Raw genomic sequence first — 19,903 nt, forward strand, 5'->3', positions numbered from 1 at the left:
CTTGAACACCTTGTACTCTAGAAAATAGAAGATAGTCTAATATTCACCATTAAATCATAATTTTATGTTTTCTTTGTGTAGGTTAAGTCTATATTGCCATAGAAACTTAATTAAACTTATGGAGTTTATCTTGGAGAATCTAATAAATTTTATTGTTATGCTTATTTTATGTATCCTTGAATATGTTTTATTTCTTGAAATCTATGTATGATACATTTTAAAATAATGTGGAAGGATTATAATTATGTCTTGACATGACATGTTCTCCTAAATCAAAATAAGATTTCATATAATTACCCATAATTATCATGTACAAATTAATAATGTTATAAAAGTTTTGGGAAAAAATAGGTATTAGCCCAAAACTTACCACATGTCATGATATTTATTAAAATTATTTTTTAAAATGTCAACAAAAAATTAACCATTTTTAGGGGTGACCTCCAATAATTAAAAAATAGAATAGGAATTTAGTTTTAATCGTATAATAGGTTGGAAGAATCTTTCTCTTGCATGGAAAACAATCAGTGGATAACCCTTAAAAGAGTAAATAAAAGTATTAAATGAAACTAAATATAAGGGTAAACATGGGCCACAAGGTCTTAACCTTTTTATACTTGAGATCATAAAATGGTTAATCTCATAACAATTCCATACCTTTTAAGAAAGGAATCTCAACTCTTACTAACTTGGAATGTTTTCTATGAATTATTCACCATTCTATGTTTTACTATAGATGTCATTACATAATAGCAAACAACTTTTTTGAAGAATTGGGTGGAATTTTGGAAAATAATATAAAATATAAAATGTATGGCCTGTAGAATACAATAATAAAATATTTTAACTTGGATCATTAAATTATAACAAATATTTTATCTTTGATGACTAAATTCTTAAAAGTGTCATGATTTCTTAATTAACTACAAATAATTGATATAACTTAGTTTCTCATATTTTTTATAAATATTTTTTCAAATTCAAAGTTTATAATAATAAAACTTAAAAAAGGAAAGTCTATAACACAACAACACAATGATAAATCTATTTGAACTTGACAATTAAAAAGAATAATTAATTACAACAGTAATAAGTATTAATCTTTACTTGAACTTCTTATCCATTAAAAAAAAAATCTAATTTTCTCAACAAAATATCAAATTTAAATAAAAATATAGATAAGAATAATGGAAAGAATATATTAATAAAAACATAGCTCTTATGCTATATGGAACATTCTGAAGGGTTGCATTCAATAATCAAGGAACAATATATGAATCAATATATATTTTTTTTTTCTAGATGTTTAAAAAGGAAATTGCAGTCAATAGATATGGAGTTCCATTCCACATCATAAAGAGAAAATTCTAACATCCCCATGAAAAAAAAAAAAATCAGCTAAATGTAGCTACTCTTGAACATCTCGGCAGATCCAAACCAGAGGAAGTACAAGAAAAATTTCAAAGCTTAGGTTCACCATTAACTCAGCATTCTTAATTCTATTGACAACCAAAATTCCACAACATCAACTCCATTGCTAATATTCAACCTTAAAGTGGAGTTAGCATGAACACACTTGATGGTCTATTTATTTGAATGCTTTGTATTTACAATTTAAATTGTTTTGTAATTTCTTCACACAAAATCCTCCAGTGCTGATGAAAGCGACCATTAGTATCAGGATGGTATGCACGTATAGCTTTTCAAAGAGCCGCCTTAAGATGATCAGGTTGAAAGAGGTGGATAGAGTGGATCAAAGACAAACACCAACTAAAAGATAAGCATTCAGTTCAATATGTAAAATATAAAGACTTATTACAATGTGCTACAACACTTCATGCATAACTAAAATCTATTACAAGTCCTTAGAATGCTACAACATTCTACCCACTCATGATCCACAATGAGAAACCCAAAATGGGCTCTGCTGATCACAAGCCTAGTTCATTGTATTTATAAAAAAATGCTAGACGGTGAGGCTAGTGTGTTGGTCAATGCTTGGATGACTGCACATGGAAAATGTGTGGTCTATTTGTCTGCAGCTATTAACGATGGTGCAGTTATACCATGGCAGGCAAGGTAGAGGGAGAAATTAATGCTGCCAACACAGGTGTATCAATGTTTCCCATTGGATCCCTCTTCCTTTGGTCTAGATGCTTGTGCTCCTGATATATGAACTTCAAGAATAACTCAGAGCTCTTCTCCCCTTCCTTTTTAATTACATTGATTATTTCTTCAAACTTCATTGCACTTTCATTTTCCTCTTGTTTAATTTGTGTTAACCTCATAATGGTTTTTGACACTTGAGTGCCAATACACTTAACCACTTTCTATATTGGAGCTGAGTACACCATGTATGCCAAGCCACAACATGAGCCGAGTCAAGAAAGACTTCAGGTGTCGAGTGATCTTCATGTGTCGAGTAGTCTTCAGGTGCCGAGTGAAGTTCAAGTGTCGAATGACTTTAGGTGCCGAGCATGATACAAGTGCCAAGAGATATTCAAGTGCTGAGTCATAGATGATGCCGAGCAATATAGAAATGAAACAAGTGTCGAGTAAGCCAATTTTTTTTTTATTAGGTAAAACAAGATTTATAGGGATCCTGGAACCCAAAGTTTAACCACAAAAAGAGCTAGAAAAACAGTCTAAGAAAAGCACAAAAAATTGCCTCAAAAGGCCAGAGACAAAGTAAGGCTCGAAGCCAGTGACTCAAGGATAGAAAGAAAAGGATAGGCGATCAAGCTAGTGATTACCCATGTCCATGGCCTGCAAGATATTAGCAGCAACATTATCCTTTTGGCTGGCCTTAACCACCTGATTCCTGGTAGGAGTATTCAACTGGTTCCCCTGATTCGCTTGGTCACTAGCCTCTTTCTGAAGAACATCCCAGTTGTAACCATGCTCTGTTTCTTGCTCCTCTTCCCTTTCAAGGCTAGTGGTCATTAGAGTCCCCCAGATTGACAATTTTCTCATTCAAGGTGTGAAGGGTGTCCACAATCTGTTTGGTGATTATCTGGTGGACCAAATCTAGTCTTTGGACCTTCTACTCAAGCTGGGTGATCCTGTCATCATGATGGTCTTTAGAGACCTAACCTCTGTCTTTCTCCTGGCTGCCCACCTAGTCATTTCTTCCTCTGTCATCCTGGTCCTTGTCAGTTCCCTAGTTGTTGGGTTGGTTGCTCCTGTCCTTCAGAGCCTCAATTTCCTAAAAAATCCACTTGATGGACCGAAAGTTGTCAATCAAACTGTTCTTTGCATTGTTCAGGAAATTGAAACCAGTTTCATGCACATTGTCAGAGAGAACCAAAAGAGCAGGGTCAATGAGCTCATCGTATTGAGTAAGCCAATTTTTTATTAGTGTCAAGCATCTGGAATCGGCAAGTTCCGAGTAACACAAAATGTACATATGAGTTTGTAACTTCATTGATTTATATGTAAACCATTTTCATAGGCCGACATCTGACGAATCTTGAAGGATTAAATGATAAGATTGAATATTTTGTATTTCCTATGCAATCTACATGCAACCAATAAGAAAAATGGAGAATGCATGCAACCAATAAAAAAAGTGCAAGGAATGACCAAGAAGCAAAGATTTAATATGGATCATAGATCCATACCTAACCCTAAATCTCTAAATGACTTTATAAGGAAGATGAATCTTCATTGTAAATGTATGAGTATGGACAAGGGTGTGTAAGGAAAACTATTTTTAGAGTGAGGATTATCAAATCACAAAGGATCAAGATCAGAGATAGCAGATCAAGTGCATGTATTTAGTAATTGAAGGATTGTGATCTATCAAGTTTATTATACCTAATATTCTCTAGCAATTGTATTAGAATGAAAACCTTGTGGTGATAGGTTAGCTTAATAGCTATTTTGTAGAATCCTTTAAATAGGTGATTAAATCCTTTAACAAGGTGACACTTCATGTAAAGTGTTTGAAATCCTTTAACTAGGTCACTATTGATATAGTGTAAGGCCTTTAATAGGGCAAACCATCAGAAGTGGTTAAAACCTTATTGTTGCAGTAAATTTTATGGGTATCATCCCCACCCTAGTTTTACCTTCTTATTTCTGGAGGGTTTCTGGGTTACCAAAATCTCAAGTGTTATGTGGTGATGCTTATGTGTATCTCATAATTGTTTGATATGTTTATATGCATTCAATCTATTTTCAGTTAAAAAGTTTTAATGGTAAAAATACAATACTTCTGATTCACCCCCCCCCCCCCCTCTCAGAAGCATTCTTCCTATTTGAATATTCCAACAATTGGTATCAGAGCTATTGGTTCTCACAAAAAGAAGTCTAACAACTTGAAGAAAAAGATCTAAAGATGGAAGTCTTCAAACTTGGGAAGATTATTGACAATCAAGTGATTGATGTGCAACAGGCTCTACACAAAGTAGAGGAAGCAAGGAAAGAATTGAGAAAATCTTTGAAGAGAAGGAAGGATATAGCCATAGCTGAAAATGATATAAACTACAAGGAGATTGATACCACAAAACTATGTTCCAATAGAGACACTAAAGAGTTTAATGCAGCAATAGAAGAACTGATAGAGAAAAACAAAGTTCAAGCAAAGGAGATAAGATCTCTCAAGATGGAACATGAATCATAGGCCATAAAGTTATGTGAAATCACTAAACAAAAGAAAAGAGCAGTTGAGGATAGAGTCATGATGGAAAATGACAAAAGAAATATTGCAAACAAACTTGAAGAAAAATGTATTGAATTAACAAGGATCTCAAACATGCAGATGGATACACTTGCCCAAATGATGAACCTTCATCATCAACTCAATATGAAATATATTAAGATCTCTACTTTGAAGATGCAAAATTAACAACTGCAGAATGAATTAAACAGAGAAAAAGAGGTAGCAGAGAATCTCAACAAGTCAAGTGAAGCCATCAAGTATTTTGAACAGTTCCTAAAATCCCCAAGATTCGCCCATGATACATCAGGACTTGGATACAACAGCATTGAAGTTGGAGAATCATCAAAGAGTGTTGAGCAAAAAGATGACATAGGTAAGAATTCAAAACCCACTTGTCATTACTGTAATAAGAAGGGGCATACTACTAATGTTTGTAGGAGTAGGAGATTCAATCAGCCAAATACACCCAAGAGCAAGAGTTACTGTGCAACATGCAAGGACATATGACACAAGATTGCAGATCCATAGTTATAAGGACACAAAATTTTGATGGACACTATCATAATTGCAAGAAGTATGGACATAGAGCATTTGAATGCAGATCAAAACCTATGTGGACATCAAATCAACCAGCAAAATCAAAAGAAAATGAAAGTCACTATCACTAGGATTACAACACCAGGTATAGCTATCATTATTGTCAGGAATATGGACATATACCACAAAACTGCATAAGAACACATTTCAAAGGGAACTATAAAAGATGGTTGAATCAAACCACATGTTTTAGTTGTATGAAAACTGGTCATACCAGCAGAAATTGTCCTACAAGGTCAAAGGCACCCAAAACTGAAGAAAATAAGGGCAAAGAAAAGATTGATGTCGAAAAGATAAGGGGGCAAATGAATAAGACTTGGAAAAAGAAAGATGAATGCAACACATCAAGTGGAGGGATCACTTCACCCAATGGGTCAAGTGATCACACTTCATCAAACTAAGCATGAGAAGTATATGGGACTGATATACAAAGTTATATCACACATCAGTCCCAAGACAAAGAAGCAATGCAAAGTATAAATCTACATGAGACAAGATGTCAAGACAAAATCTAAATGATGTTGTCGAGCTGTCTTTAGATGCCGAGTTAAACTCCAACACATGCCAAGTTCCTAACAGTGATCGATTTGATAACTGATGCTGAGTTGGTTAACTCCAATGGAGGTTGAGTAAAGTGGAAATACAGTACAAGCCGAGTAATGTTAAAATCCTTCAGAAGCTGAGTTGGCAGTTGAGCATTTAATACGATGAAAATAGGGTATATTATCACGATTCCAATCAGTTTTCCTCATCGTGATAAAGAAGAAAAGAAGAGAAACAGAGCAGAGCAACTTCATAGCAGAGAATCCAACATTTCAAGCAGATTGCAACATCTCTCAACACGTTTTCATCGATCTTGAGGTATTTTTCATTTGTGTCAAGCTACACAATTTCGTATTTCGTAAAAAGGAAACCCTAGTTTGCATAAATGGTGTCAAGTTCTGAGAAAATCGAGGACAAAGAGTCATTTGAAGTTCAATTAGTGTCCAATGAGGTCAAGCAACCTAATTTTTATCCCAGTCCTGAAGTTGCATACAAAAATGACCCAGCTCTCCCAAATACCTCCAAAAGTTGTAATGGTTCAAGATGTGAGAAGATGCTACAATTGTAAGATAGGAGCCCTAGGAGATATGGAGATAAGGCAAGCCTATGAGAAATTGTGCGTAGATGGAGTCTTAAAAGATGAATTCAAAATTGTTGAAAGAAAGGGTTTGACTTGAGTTTTGAGCTTTCCCACCGTATTCAAGACAGAATGGGTTAAACTTGTATTAAGTAGAATTCATGGTGGAAGTTTGTGGTTGGAAGATATTCCCATCAAATTAACCAAAGAAATCATACATAGGGTAACTGGGTACTCTACCCTAGATCGGTTCAAAACCTTGAGAAGTGAATCGAAGGAGGTTATTGAAAAGAACACTAGTGCTCAGTGGAATGAGAGAGGAATGACAATTCACACCATTCAAGATACTCTAGTTGAGTTTGTTGTTAGAGTCATTGCCCGTAAGTTCTATCAATCCAGCAGACTCAACAGTGTGCCATGTATTACAGTAGATGTAGGTTACAAATTGGTGAAAAAGGATCATACTTATGATCTTGCAGAACTGCAACTACAATAGATTACTGAAAACCTAGCTGCCATAAGAAGGACAAAGGGTGCTCAATGCAAATTTGAAGCAATTCTTATTTGTATATTCTTTTATGTTCAAAATGAGTTTCCCTCTTTCAGAAAAGTTACATGGAGGAATGATAGAACTATCATTGCCCAAATCAATGAATATATAGAATAGATGGGAGAAAATTTTGATATCCTGATGACAAGTTATTTTGAAGATTTCAAGAAATCCATGAAGCAAAGGGCGAGAATACCAGTTTATTTAGTAGAAAAACATGTTAATGATATATGCTTCTTGGTTGATATTGAGTTCACCTACATTCAAGCTGCAATTCCAAGAGTGAGATGGCTAAGGCCATTTGGATATGAAATCAATGTTGATGAGGCATCTGTAGCAATAACTGCATTATTGGCAGAAGAGACAGATAAAAGTGCTCCACATTTTGGCACTTATGATGTGGTAAGATCAAAAATAAATATGGAATTAAAGACTGCTTCCACATTAATGAAGAAAGACAAATTGTTAAAGAAGATTAAGAAGAAATTTGTTGAAGGAATTGAGGCTGAAGCACAAGAAGAAGAAGATGACAATGATGATGATGAAGATGAACAAGAACAAGGCCCAATGGAATTAACTCAAGGCCTAGGTGAAGACAAGAAGAAAGGTGCAAAGGAAAAAGAATCCAAGGAAGCACCAACTGAAGCTGAGTCAAAGAAAAGAAAGGCAATAGAACAACCTCCAGCTCAACAAAAACCAAAGAAATCTTCCATGCCATCACCTCAAAAGCCTACAACATGAGCTGCAACAAGGGCCTCCACTCAAAAGGCTAAAGAGGAAGCTACAAAGAAGAAACCAATCAAGGAAACACACGAAGAGCCAAGGAAAAGAAGAAGATATGTGGCTCAACCTGATACTGATGAAGAAGATCAATCTAAAAAGGTAAGCCATTCTTCATTTGATGTAATATGTAAACAGATTGGAAATGGTGATATAAATAAAGTTGATTTCAATAAGTTTACTAAAGAAGAACAGAATAGGATAAAGGAAACGATTTATGGAATGATGGCACAGTTCAAGTACACTCCACTTGAACTAGATGGACAATTGCCAAATGAACTGTCTAAAATTGTAGAAGACAAATGGCATTTTTGTTTAAAAATGGAGAAGGAGATGAGGGAATCAACCCTAGCAAGCGTATTGCCTGATTTGACTAAGGAAAAAATAAAGAAAGCAGTCAAAAGGCATAATAATAGGTTTACACCTAAGTACAAGGCATTCTTCATTCTCCAAAACAAGATGGAAGAAATTGTTGAAAGAACAATGAAATCATGGAAAAACTTGTACAAAAAGATTGAAGATTTTCTTGAGGAAGAATACAAGGAAGAAGCTATTGCTCCACCAGAAGAGAGAAGAAGGAGAGAAGAGAAGACAATAGTAGAGAAGGGAGAAGAAGAAAAGAAAGAAGAAGAAGAAAAGAAAGGAGAAGAAGAAAAGAAAGAAGAAGAAGAGAAGAAGGAAGAAGAAAAGAAAAATGGAGAGGAGAAAGAGACAAAAAAACAAGATGTAACAGCAACAGCTGAGCAAGAGCAGCAACCAGACCAGAGTGTGCAAAACACACAATTGCCACCCTCTAGCCCTCCTCATGTACCCATCACACCTGCAGAAACTGTAACTATTATTGATGTTCCTGAAACTTCTGGTCAGAACATCAATCCATTAACTGTAGAAGATCTCAAAAGAATCCTTGACCAATCTACACAACAAGCAATATTATGTGCAAATCCAGTATTGGTTAGCATGGATGAACTACAAAAACAAGTAGAAAGCATAGTTATAGATAAGGTGAATCCACAAGAACCACCTTCCATCATCTCTACAGCTACTAGTGGTCAACCGCAAATGCCAACAGTTATTTCAACAGGCATAGTTGACACCATAGTATAGAAGCTGAGTGCAGCTGTAGAAAAAGGAATAGAACAAACAGGACAAACTATTACATCTGATCCTACAACACAAACACAAGGTGCACTTCCTAAGATTACCATAATTGATCAAGGTAGTAGACAGTAGGAGGAGAAAATAATGGAAACCCCTAAAGAGCAGGAGGCAATACAAACATTGATAAATTTGCCTACCTCGAGAACTCCTTCACAACAGCCATTGCAAATATCTGCACTAGGATCTAGTACTACAAAATTTGCAAGGGTACTTCACTATGGGGACCCTGAATTAGATGAGGAGATAGTCATACCAGGCTATGACTCAAAAACAATAACCATTGATCAAATCAATGAGGTGCAGGAAGCACTAAATAGGAGAAAGAGACAAGAGATACTCAGGAAGGAGTAAAAACAAAAGCAAACACTACATGAGATTAAGGACATCTTTATGGATGCCTTCAGTTTGTAGTCACCAGATGAGTCAAAGCATATTATGGAGAAATTATCTGATATTGTTGAAGAGGTGACAAATGAAGACCAAGAGACAAATGCAAAGCTTATAGAATGGTCTAAAAGGAAAGTCCAAGGAAAAGTAAATGAGAAAATATCAAGACAAATTGTGCTTTCCCAGGTTGAATTGGAAAAGTTAATAGACAAAGTGAAAAAAGTACTTGAGAATATATTCTCATTGTACAAAAAGTTGTGTGACTTTTCATACTTCACACAGGAGACAAGCCAAAAGATATTGAGCTTGGAGAGATATTTAAACATTTCAAGCATACAGCTACCAAATGATCCAGCTCAAAGTGAGAAGCATTTTGCTCAATTGCTTCACACTCAGAAAGAAATAGCTGTATTAACAGTAGAAGAGGCTAATATCAAGGCAAAACTGATACAACTCCAGTCCTCTGTTACCCCACATTTGGAAATACTCCATAAGGAACAAGTTTATGCAAAAATTGTTCTCAAGAAAGATCCTAATCTTTCTACTTTAGATGGACTTATTCATCTTGCTGCAGAGACTGCCATCCAACACAAGTCACTAGAAATTGCTTTGAACAATTGGGATGCAACTCTCAGGATGATTATGGAGGTAAACAACACATTTTTGGTGAAATATGGTCTTAACCCTTAAAACCCTTTGACATAAGTGTCAAAAAGGGGGAGATAAGTGTCAAAAAGGGGGAGATATATATCTTATTAACTAAGTGGGAGATACTATAAGATGCATGAGAATGATGAGAGAATAAGGAAACAAAACCAAGGAAACCAAGGAGAGCATGATATACAGATAATGGCACAACCAACTCAGGGGGAGTTACAATAATTTTGAGGTATATATTGTAAGTTACACAAATTTTGATTAAAGGTTTTTTAAACCTCTATATATACTGAGAAAATTAGTTAATGTACTCATAAGGTCAGTTAAGTATTTTTGTCACTCATGTCAAAGGGGGAGATTGTTAACCTCATAATGGTTTTTGACACTTGAGTGCCAATACACTTAACCACTTTCTATATTGGAGCCGAGTACACCATGTATGTCGAGCCACAACATGAGCCAAGTCAGGAAAGACTTCATGTGTCGAGTGATCTTCATGTGCCGAGTAGTCTTCAGGTGTCGAGTGAAGATCAGGTGCCAAGTGAAGTTCAAGTGCCGAATGACTTTAGGTGCTGAGCATGATATAGGTGCCGAGTGATATTCAAGTGTTGAGTCATAGATGATGCCGAGAAATATAGAAATGAAACAAGTGCTGAGTAAGCCAGTTTGTTATTAGTGCCAAGCATCTGGAATCAGCAAGAGCCGAGTAACACAGAATGTACATATGAGTTTATAACTTCATTGATTCATATGTAAACCATTTTCATAGGACGACATGTGACGAATCTCGAAGGATTAAATGATAAGATCGAATATTTTGTATTTCCTATGCAATCTAAATGTAGCCAATAAGAAAAATGGAGAAGGCATGCAACCAATAGAAAAAGTGCAAGGAATGAGCGAGAAGCAAAGATTAAATATGGATTGTAGATTCATACCTAACCCTAAATCCTCGAATGATTTTATAAGGAAGATGAAGTTTCATTGTAAATGTGTGAGTATGGACAAGGGTGTGTAAGGAAAACTATTTTCAGAGTGAGGATTATCATATCACAAAGGATCAAGATCAGAGATAGCAAATCAAGTGCCTGTATTCAGCAATCGAAGGATTGTGATCTATTAGGTTTATTATACCTAATATTCTCTAGCAATTCTATTAGAATGAAAACCCTATGGTGATAGTTTAGCTTAACAGCTATTTTGTAGGATCCTTTAAATAGGTGATTAAATCCTTCAACAAGGTGACACTTCATGTAAAGTGTTTGAAATCCTTTAACCAGGCCACTATTGATACAGTGTAAAGCCTTTAACAGGGAAGACCATCAGAAGTGGTTAAAACCTTATTGCTGCAGTAAATTTTGTGGGTATCATCCCCACCCCAGTTTTACCTTCGTATTTCTGGAGGGTTTCTGGATTACCAAAATCTCAAGTGTTATGTGGTGATGCTTATGTGTATCTCATAATTGTTTGATATGTTTATATGCATGCAATCTACTTTCAGTTAAAAAGTTTTAATGGTAAATATACAATACTTCTAATTCACCCCCCCCCCTCTCAGAAGCATTCTTCCTATTTGAATATTCCAACAAATTTGATGTTGGTGTACTTTGGAAAATAAGTACTTATACCACTGAGAGTCTTTATACATGGACACATGATTTCTTCTGCAATTTTGGTACTCTCCAAGTGATAAGGATATGCAAGTTTTTCTGATTTTAAAACAGATGAATATACTTCACCAATTCGGCTGAGGGCAATAGCATCATTCTCAGGATCTTTCTCTTTGATGAGTGAAATAGAATGCCTATACCAATCAATGGCATCCCACATTACTTCCTTGCTCACTGCTTCATCATCAAACAAAGCTCTCTCGAGTAGTGCATCTCCTTGACAACAGGCTTGTATAGGTTCAAATATATATTCATGCAGCAAAACTTTCTCTTTGAGATCCTGAAATTCTTTTATCAAATCATCATCTGTGGAATACACAATACTCTCTCCCTTATTTAATGGCAGATAACACTCATTGATTGCATTCAAACAATGTTTGCAATCGATTTCTAGAACATCTCTCTCTTCTCCTCCATCTTCATTGATAATGTATTTGAAACCCTCATTATAGATGAATGTAACATGATTCATATAAAAAATACTAGCCAAAACTTTTTTCACTTGGGAGTTGGGTGCACTAACCATATGTGCACATAGATTTATTAGTATGGGCTGAAAGCATACACTGTAAGTGTCAAGTTGTTCCTCAACCCAAGCAAAGAAATTGTTGAATATAGTCTCTTGAACCTATGTTAGCCATGCTTCTGGTTTAGCACCAGACTCCCCTAATTCAATATCTAGTATATAAAATTCAAGCGACTTTGGTATTCTCTCTTGTTAGAAATAGTCAACAGTCATGCTGTTATAACCAAACAACAAGTATGCCACACATTTCCTATTAAATTGGTAACAAGATAGGAATGTCCTCCATGAAACTAGGTCATACAACATTATCCTAAGAAGATATGAATGTCCTCCTTGATACTAGGTCATACAACCTTATCACCTTATCCTCTAGAATCATCTTCTTATCTCATGGGCTCTCTATATATAGAGGCCATTGCATAGCCTTGTAGCAATCAGTTTGATGAATAAAAGTTGCTTCTCTCTTAAGTGTTTATTTCTGTTTTTTTCATTTCCAAGTATTTGTGCTTATTTCAGATCTTAGTAAATCTTAGATCTCTTATTTTTATCATGGTATCAGAGCAAGGTTTAGCCATGTTCAGCTCGAGATTTATTTAGAAATTCAGCTAGAAATATTGCTAGAGGGTTTTGCTGCAGGCAAAAAGTTTGCTGAAAATGGTTTGTTTGTAGGGCTGATTTTTTTTGGAGTGATATTTGGTTGCAGGGTTGTTATGCTGCTGGAGTATTGCTAGATTTGTTTGAACTTGATCTTTTTGCTAACATGGGTTCTTCAAATGAAGTTTTGCCTATCTTTGATGGAAGTGGTTTTACAGATTGGAAGATTGCAATCAAGAATGCTCTAAGAGAGAAGGCTTTATGGAGGATAGTAAATAAAGAAATTGGGGAACCTCAACAAACTGATAAAGAAAAGGAGTTGTGGAAATGTAAGTTGGAGCAAGCTAGAGGTATTATTGGTAAAGCTTTGAGCTCCAATCTAAATAGAAGATTTGTTGATATTGATAACCCAATAGAGCTGTGGGAGACTTTAGAAAAAGATTATAAAGATGCAGACATGGCTAGCATGTTTAGTATAGAAGAAAAATTGATGAATTTAGATCCATCTTATTTTGAAAAAATGTCTGATTACTTCAATGAAGTTACTTTTTTAAATACTCAGCTAAAAAAAATAGGTGTTGAATATGCAAAAAAGGATTTTTAGTTGATTGCAATGGTTGAAAATAAGCTTCCCCATCCATATAAAGTTTTTAAGGAATCAAGAAAAAGGGTTCTTCAACTAAATCCCAATACCCCCCAGCAAACTTTTGATCAATTTTGCAAATCTGTTTTAGATGAAGAAGTTCAACTTATTAAAGAAGGGCATATTAAGAAGAATCATGCATATACAACCAAAAGTAATTTTTTTTAGAAATGATGGAAAAAAGAATTGGAAAGGAAATAATAAATTTCGAAATCATGAAGGTTCTAATCATTTTTCTAGAAATGATGGTGCAGAAAAGCAAGCTGGAAGAAAGCCTTTTATTTGCAGGTATTGTGGAGGTGAGAATCACATGGAGAAGTTTTGTTTGAAGAAGAGGGACAATGAAAGGCAACAATATAAGCCCAAGCAAGAAAGGTTTAAGGATGGAAAGAAGGATAATCATAGTTTCGTAGCTATCTCTTTAAAAAGGCAAGAGAAATCAAATGAGGAGGTAATTGCTACACCCAAAAGTAAATCTAGTGTTAAAGGGGGATACTTTGCTTCAGATTCTAATAAAGAATGGATTTTAGATTCAGGGGCATCATCTCACATGACTGGGGATAGATCTTTGTTTATTGATTTTTATGAAGGGAAGAATTCAGATCAAGAAATTTCTATTGGCAATAAAATGAAACTTCCAGTTTTAGGAATAGGAATTGTTAATGTAACACATGGGTCTTTGAAAAATGTTTTATTGGTTAAAGGGTCAGGGGTGAATCTTATTTCAGTATACAAAATAGTTCAAGCTGGATATGAGTTTGTTGTCAATGCTGATCAAGTTATTGTTAGAGATAGAAAAGACCCAAGCAATATAATTTCTATTGGTAGAGTTGATCATGAAGAGAATCTATTTAAATTTGTGGGGTTTCTTGATGATAAATATACACTCTCTCATGCTTTTATTGCTCAGACTGGTTATATGTCACAACTTTGGCATGCTAGACTTGGACATTTAAATTATAGAAAATTACAAGATATGGTTGGAATGGATATGGTTAGAGGATTAACAAAAATTTCAGCTTGTGAAGGTGTGTGTGAAGGTTGTGTGTTAGGGAAACATCATCGAGATTCTTTTGATTCAGGTAAAGCATGGAGAGCTAATCATCCATTGCAACTTATTCATAGTGATTTATGTGAACCAGGATATCTTTCACTTTCAGGTGCTAGGTACCTTCTCACTTTTATTGATGATTATAGCAGGAGAGTATGGGTTTATTTTCTTGAAAGAAAAAAAGAAGTGTTTGAAGTATTTCAAAAGTTTAACGCATTAGTTGAAAATCAAAGTGGCAAAACAATTAAATGTTTAAGGACAGATAATGGGGTTGAATATTGCAATTATGCTTTTGAGTCATTTTGTGAAAATTATGGTATTAAGGTGCAAAGAACAGTTCCTTATACTCCTCAACAAAATGGGGTGTCTGAACGAATGAATATAACTCTTTTAGAAATGGCTCGTTGTATGTTGCATTTTAAAAGTTTGCATAATAAATTTTGGGGTTTGGTTGTTTCTTGTGCTGCACATATTATAAATAGAATCCCCACCATAGCCCTCACAAATATCACCCCAGAAGAAGCATGGAGTGGTAAGAAACCTCACATTGGATATTTTAAAGTATTTGGGTGTATTGCTTGGGCACACATTCTTGATGCACAAAGGGAAAAGTTAGAACCAAAGAGTCATAAATGTTTGTTTATGGGTTATAGTGAAGAATGAAAGGCTTATAGGTTATATGATTTGACAACAAACAAGGTCTTTCTTAGTAGAGATGTGAAGTTTGATGAGCATTCACAACTTATAGCCACTCCTTCTCACTCTACAACAACAAATGCTTCTCATTTTTCAGATATTTTAGGAGGAAATGGAGACTACATTGATGAGGATGAGTTGTGCACTTCTACAAATGATGAAAATACTAATGAAAACAACACAACTAATGCTTGTAATCAGACATTTTCTACAGGTAGTAATGATGAAGAAGATAACTTTATAGCTAGCCAAAAGACAAGGAGTGTTGAAGAAATATATAGGCAAGGCTCAAAGATCCAAGGGAGGAATGGTAGTGCTCTCATGGCCAAAGTATTACAAGTAAATGACCCAAGATCATATGAGGAAGCTAGAGGGAAGAAAGAATGGGAGCAAGCTATGGAAGAAGAATATGATGCTTTGGTGAAAAATAAAACTTGGGAACTTGTGCAACTTTCCAAAGGTAAGAATGTCATTGGTTGCAAATGGGTTTATAAAACAAAATTTAAATCAGATGGTGCTATAGAAAAATTTAAAGCTAGATTGGTTGCTAAGGGATTTAATCAAAAAGAGGTTGTTGATTATGAAGAAACTTTTCCTCCTATCATTAAAATGAATACAGTTAGAATTATTCTTTCTTTGGCTGCAAGTCTTGGGTGGCATATTCATCAAATGGATGTAAAAAATGCTTTCTTAAATGGAGATTTATATGAAGAAATATATATGGATCAGCCACCAGGTTTTGTAGATCAACAATATTCTAATCTTTTGTAGATTAAAGAAGTCACTTTATGGGCTTAAACAAGCACCAAGAGCATGGAATGAGAAGATTGATAGGTATTTTCAGCTTCATGGGTTTCAAAAATGTAAATCAAATCCAAATCTTTATGTGAAGAGAGTGCAAAATGAAATTATTATTGTTGCAGTTTATGTGGATGATTTACTCATAGCTGGACCAAATATTGGGTTAATTAGTGATTTCAAATCAGATCTTAAAGGGGCATTTCATATGAGTGATTTGGGTGCACTGAATTATTTTCTTGGCTTGCAAATTAGTAGACTTCATGATGGGTTATTTATCTCTCAAGCAAAATATGCTTTAGATCTTTTAGATAAATTTAACATGCTTGAATGTAAGCCAGCCCCTACTCCTTTTCAATCTGGAATTAAGCTTACTAAAGAATGTATTTCCAAGAAGGTGGATGCTACTTTATATAGACAGCTTGTTGGTAGCTTGGTTTATCTAACACAGTCTAGACCAGACATTTGTTTTGCAGTCAATTTGGTATCTAGATTTATGCAGGAACCAAAAGAAACTCATTGGTTGGCTGCTAAAAGAATTTTACGATACATTCGTGGCTCCATTTACTATGGCATTCATTATAGTTACAAGTCTTCAATTTCTTTGACTGGCTTCACAGATTCAGACTGGGGAGGTGACATAGATGATAGAAAATCTACTGGTGGTTATATTTTTCAGCTCTGGTCAGGTCCAATTACATGGAGCAGCAAAAAACAAACTACTATATCATTGTCCTCATGTGAAGCAGAATATAGAGCAACAAAAGAAGCTGGAAAGGAAGTAGTTTGGATTCGCAACCTTTTATTTGAGCTTGGTTTTGCACAAAGTTCAGCTACTCCTTTGTATTGTGATAATCAAAGTGCTATTCAAGTTGCAAATAATCCTGTTTTTCATGCTAAAACAAAACACATTGAGATTGATGTTCACTATATTCGAGATCTTGTTCAAGCAAATTTTGTTAATCTTCTCTTTTGTCCAAGTGAAAACCAAGCAGCAGATATATTTACTAAGAGTATGCTTGAGGCCAAATTTCTAAAACTACGAGGCATGCTCGGCACGATTGAGGTGAACATTAAGGGGGGATAGTCATGTCATGTTCCCCTCACTTTCTTTTGTTGTAAATAGGTACCTAACAAGGCTGAATGCCGGGACCTTTCCTATCTATATTTTTTATTGTAATTTCTCCCATACATTATCATTAGTGGTAGAAATTAAAGGAGGATGTTAGAAATAGTCAACAATCATGCTGTTATAACCAAACAACAAGTATGCCACACATTTCCTATTAAATTGGTAACAAGATAGGAATGTCCTCCATGAAACTAGGTCATACAACATTATCCTAAGAAGATATGAATGTCCTCCTTGATACTAGGTCATACAACCTTATCACCTTATCCTCTAGAATCATCTTCTTATCTCATGGGCTCTCTATATATAGAGGCCATTGCATAGCCTTGTAGCAATCAGTTTGATGAATAAAAGTTGCTTCTCTCTTAACTGTTTATTTCTGTTTTTTCCATTGCCAAGTATTTGTGCTTATTTCAGATCTTAGTAAATCTTAGATCTCTTATTTTTATCATCTCTTTGGCAGCCCGAATTGGCTCCAAAGCTCCGTTGCTTCCTTGGGACTCTTGTATGTATATCTTCCATTCTGATTTTCCCCAGAACCAATTTAGCGCGGCTAGATTTTTATAACTGGAAGCTCTTTCGCTCTTATCTTGGCCAGCAGCCATCAGAGCTTCTTCATATAGCTTAATAGCTTTGCCCAGTTTTAGCCTCAGCATAAAAGGTGCATAATGGACATCACGTACTTGAGCAAATATTTCATTTCCTTTCTTTCGTAAAGCTTCGCTCCTCGTCTCAGAACTCATCGTTGCAACTCTGGTTCACAAAAACAATTTTAAGTCTAAAGTAAGATAGAATAGATTCATTTACCAAAGATTGAGTTGTGGATGTTAGAATTATAATTATTTGAAGCTGGATAGGAGCAATTGCATAGATAAAATTTTATTTTTATTTTTTATTTTTGATGAGCAAGAGACTGAAATCATTGATTAAAATAGTTAAAAATACAATCCAATTCGAAAGACACTAAGAGAACGGAGCTTATTGCAGAAATAAAATTTTAACATGATCTTCTTAGAAAAATTAATCTTGGAAAGGGTTTGGAAGGTCATCCTACGAAATTTCATTTAGACAGTTAACTTATAGCAAGAAAAAGGAGAGGTGGTTTGGTAGCCAGCCGCCAGAGGTCTTTTAAGAAACTGTATGGGATGCAGCTGATTTTCTGTCAGAAACAGTTGCATCAGAATGTTATTGGATCAGTCATAACAGTTACATTCTTTTCTTAATGAATTGTGACTAGTCTAAGTTTAATTGCGTGTGAATTTTTCTCCACATTACATGTTTTTTGTGAGTGATGAGAATTACATAAGAACTGCAGTTTTGCAGACTTAAAATACTTTTCCTAAAATTAGAATTTTATATGAAAACAGTTTCAGAACTTTTATGTATTGTATGTGTAAATCGTTAATTTTAGCAGCTTCTTTAATTTGTTAAGACCTTTATAAAAACATGTGAAATAGAGTTCATTCTTTGTATCTTTTGATTTTCATCAGTTGATCATTGGTTAAATAATTAAGATTTTTTTCCTTTTGTTTCTTATAATTTAAGATAATGTTGGTGGGGTATGAACTAGAACGATCGCCCGATTCTTCAACTTCTCTTCATATTTGAAGAGTTTTTATTGTGTGCAATTGGATCAGTTAAGCATTAATAAGAATTCCTTGTTAGAGTTTTTATTGTGTGCAATTGGATCAGTTAAGCATTAATAAGAATTCCTTGTTAGAATGTTGATGTTTATGTTTATTCTATATTTTTTTGCTTGTTTTAATATTTACAATTGGTATTAGAACTAAGCTGAGAATAGAGAAGAGATGGAAGACAGTGAAGTTAATTCTATCATTAACGAATTTTTTGAAACTTAAACTCAGTAAAGAGAGAGGGTGTGCATGCAAAGAGAAAAAGAATCCACCATGCTCATTGGTGAGATGGCCGGGAAGATAAACTAGAAGCTGAAGGAAAAGAAAAATTTAAAGCCCATTATCTGAGCTTAATACAATTCTTGAGCACAGGTTATGGTGATGCTGAACATAAGAAAGTTGTCATGAAAGAATTGCAGAAGAGAGCAATGGTGGACAAGACTGGTGATAAAACACTTAGTGTTGGCCTTTTATGGTATGGCTTCTCTTATTCCTAGCTTCAGACTAGAGGATTCAAAAAAAATTTGCATTCAAAGTGTACCAGATGTTGCAGTTGGAAAACTTCACATAGGTCGTCGTAGATCAAAAGTTTGGGACAAACAAGATGTTTTTAAAGAAGATAAAAGGATGAAGAAGAAGTTCGATGTAAAAGTAGATAAAGAAGCAGATGAAGGGTTGGGAGATGTGTCTGATAGAAGACAGAGGACAGAGTTAATCCTCAGTTCTGCATAAGGGTGAGGCTATTGGGCTTCCAGCAAGTTCTAATGGTACTCTCACTACAGATGAGATGGATTTCCAATCTGAAATTGATGCACCCATAAGACAACTGTAGAGATTGCAGTTGATTTATATAAAATATACCAATATCTATGATTTTCTAACCATGGCAGGATGTTTGGGATGGCTAATCAAATCAAATGCACGGTCCATCACTAAATTTAATCCGTAGCGGAATCTTTGGGAGAAAAAAGAGCCAAGGCTGTTCAATACTAATTACCTAGACCGAGTAGTTAATTCTGAGAACCCACTAAAGACTTTCTTACAGGCTGGATTTTAAAAGAAGTCATAAATACTTGGTGTGTGATCCTCTTCTGAGTCGATCTCCCTGGCCTTAGCTCCTCATAGATGATGTCTCGTGAAGCAGTTTTAGCATTCAGCTTTCAGAACACCGTCGAGTTATAAATATGTAATTCTAGGTTTAGAATGATTTCTCTGTCACCAAGTTAGTAGGCGTTAGAAAAGGG

At 34.9% G+C, this 19,903-nt stretch overlaps 1 pseudogene; it reads right to left on the reverse strand.

Annotated features, from left to right (window-relative positions):
• Window positions 1–1,588: 1,588 nt before the first annotated feature.
• On the reverse strand, window positions 1,589–17,768 carry LOC149557303 (uncharacterized; annotated as a pseudogene).
• Window positions 17,769–19,903: the final 2,135 nt, after the last annotated feature.

The sequence above is a fragment of the Cupressus sempervirens genome, chromosome 5 (genome assembly GCF_028749045.1).
Source record: "Cupressus sempervirens isolate cs-2001-9-10 chromosome 5, ASM2874904v1, whole genome shotgun sequence".
In the NCBI taxonomy this organism is placed as follows: Eukaryota; Viridiplantae; Streptophyta; class Pinopsida; order Cupressales; family Cupressaceae; genus Cupressus; species Cupressus sempervirens.